Source organism: Corella eumyota, chromosome 3, assembly GCF_963082875.1.
Source record: "Corella eumyota chromosome 3, kaCorEumy4.1, whole genome shotgun sequence".
Lineage (NCBI taxonomy): Eukaryota > Metazoa > Chordata > Ascidiacea > Phlebobranchia > Corellidae > Corella > Corella eumyota.
In genome coordinates, this window is record NC_137492.1 from 12286625 (window position 1) to 12289124 (window position 2500).

General features: G+C 55.8%; 2 non-coding genes across 2 annotated transcripts in view; both read right to left on the reverse strand.

Annotated features, from left to right (window-relative positions):
* Positions 1-583: 583 nt before the first annotated feature.
* On the reverse strand, positions 584-737 carry LOC145748251 (5.8S ribosomal RNA). The gene has a single exon (XR_014282875.1). It is a non-coding gene; the product is annotated as a 5.8S ribosomal RNA (ribosomal RNA).
* Positions 738-982: 245 nt separating this feature from the next.
* LOC145747170 (small subunit ribosomal RNA) overlaps positions 983-2500 on the reverse strand; it is a 1810-nt gene continuing 292 nt past the window's right edge. The window contains exon 1 of the ribosomal RNA XR_014281913.1: positions 983-2500. This exon is cut by the window's right edge and continues 292 nt beyond it. This is a non-coding gene — a ribosomal RNA (small subunit ribosomal RNA).

The window sequence follows — 2500 nt, forward strand, 5'->3', positions numbered from 1 at the left end:
CGAGCGGTCGAGCGCGCCGCCGCCAAGGGCCTGACACCCGCTCTGGGATAAGGCCTCGATCAGAAGGACTCGGGCGGCGCGGATCGCACGCAAGACGAATTCTTTACGCCACAACTCGGGACCGCTCCTCGTAGCGGCCCGATTCGGCGATGGGCTCTTCCCGCTTCACTCGCCGTTACTGAGGGAATCCTCGTTAGTTTCTCTTCCTCCGCTTAGTAATATGCTTAAATTCAGCGGGTAGCCTCGCCCGATCTCAGGCCGATAAAACTATTTTCGCTCGTCCTTCGAGACGCCGCGCCCTCGCGCGCTCGACTTCCGACACAGCACCGCCCCGCGGCTCCTACTCGCCCTGCGCGAATCGCGACCGACGCGTCGAGGCCCCCAGCTCGAGGTCGACAGCGCCGTCGTTGCGACTCGGGCGGCAAGCGGACGCGGCGCGGCTCGCCGGCCGCCACGCATCGCTGACGCGAGCCCGAATACCAAAACTTTCCACCTTCAACCGAGCGGCGATTGCCCGTCGCCGGGCATACGCACGCGAGCCGAGCCGTCGCGGAGCCGATCCCGCCGGCCGTTGTCGTTTCTGCGACCCTGAGACGGACGCGGTCCCGGGATGAACCCGAGGCCGCAATACGCGTTCAGATCGTCAATGCTCAATGTGTTCTGCAATTCACATTAAATCACGCAGCTTGCTGCGTCCTTCATCGACTCGCGAGCCGAGTGGTCCACCGCCAAGAGCCATCGTTTGTTTGTTTGCTTTTCGCTCTTCGATTCCTAACCTCGATTCGCCATCCGGCTGAAAAAATCGCGTGACGCCGAGCGGGTCGCGGTCGCAACAAATAGTGCGACAAGCCCGCGCACCGCATGAAGCCTTCGGGCACTCGACGCCGACAAAACAAGTTCCTGATCGCGGGGCGGCGGACGCGCCGAGGCACGTCGCCGTCCCGGTGTTTGCTCTTTCGCTCTTCGATTTTTTTTCTCGCGCTAATGATCCTTCCGCAGGTTCACCTACGGAAACCTTGTTACGACTTTTACTTCCTCTAAGTAATCAAGTTAGATCGTCTTTTCGGGCCAAGACCCAACCGTCGCCAGTCGAGCCCGGGCCCAATCGGAGGACCTCACTAAACCATTCAATCGGTAGTAGCGACGGGCGGTGTGTACAAAGGGCAGGGACGTAATCAACGCGAGCTAATGACTCGCGCTTACTGGGAATTCCTCGTTCAAGCGAAATAATTTCAATTCTCTATCCCTAGCACGACCGGGGTTCATCGGGTTACCCAGACCTTTCGGCCAAGGCGAACACACGTTGATCCGGTCAGTGTAGCGCGCGTGCGGCCCCGAACATCTAAGGGCATCACAGACCTGTTATTGCTCAATCTCGTGTGGCTAAACGCCACTAGTCCCTCTAAGAAGTTAAACGCCGGCCGGGAAGGCCGCGTAACTATTTAGCAAGCCAGAGTCTCGTTCGTTATCGGAATTAACCAGACAAATCGCTCCACCAACTAAGAACGGCCATGCACCACCACCCACAGAATCATGAAAGAGCTCTCAATCTGTCAATCCTCGCTGTGTCCGGGCCGGGTGAGATTTCCCGTGTTGAGTCAAATTAAGCCGCAGGCTCCACTCCTGGTGGTGCCCTTCCGTCAATTCCTTTAAGTTTCAGCTTTGCAACCATACTTCCCCCGGAACCCAAAGACTTTGGTTTCCCGCAAGCTGCCGGAGAGGTCGTCAAAATAACGCCCCCCGATCGCTAGTTGGCATCGTTTATAGTCAGAACTAGGACGGTATCTGATCGTCTTCGAACCTCTGACTTTCGCTCTTGATTAAAGAAAACATTCTTGGCAAATGCTTTCGCAGTCGTTCGTCTTGCGCCGATCCAAGAATTTCACCTCTAACGGCACAGTACGAATGCCCCCGTCCGTCCCTCTTAATCATTACCTCGCGCTCCGAAAACCAACAAAAAAGAACCGAGGTCCTATTTCATTATTCCATGCAACACTATCCAGGCGAAGCGCCTGCTTTGAACACTCTAATTTTTTCAAGGTAAACGTCCCGGCCGCCGCCGACACTCAGTCAAGAGCACCGACGGAAAACCGGAGGTAAAGCCAGAACGAACAGTGCACGCCTTGCGACGGACCGAACGCCTGCGCCCAAAATCCAACTACGAGCTTTTTAACCGCAACAACTTAAATATACACTTTTGGAGCTGGAATTACCGCGGCTGCTGGCACCAGACTTGCCCTCCAATGGATACTCGTTAAAATTTTTACAGTGTACTCATTCCAATTACAGGGCCTCGTTAGAGTCCTGTATCGTTATTTTTCGTCACTACCTCCCCGCGTCGGGAATGGGTAATTTGCGCGCCTGCTGCCTTCCTTGGATGTGGTAGCCGTTTCTCAGGCTCCCTCTCCGGAATCGAACCCTGATTCCCCGTTACCCGTAAGAACCTCGGTAGGCAGATACCGTACCGACGAAAGTTGATAGGGCAGACACTTGAATGATC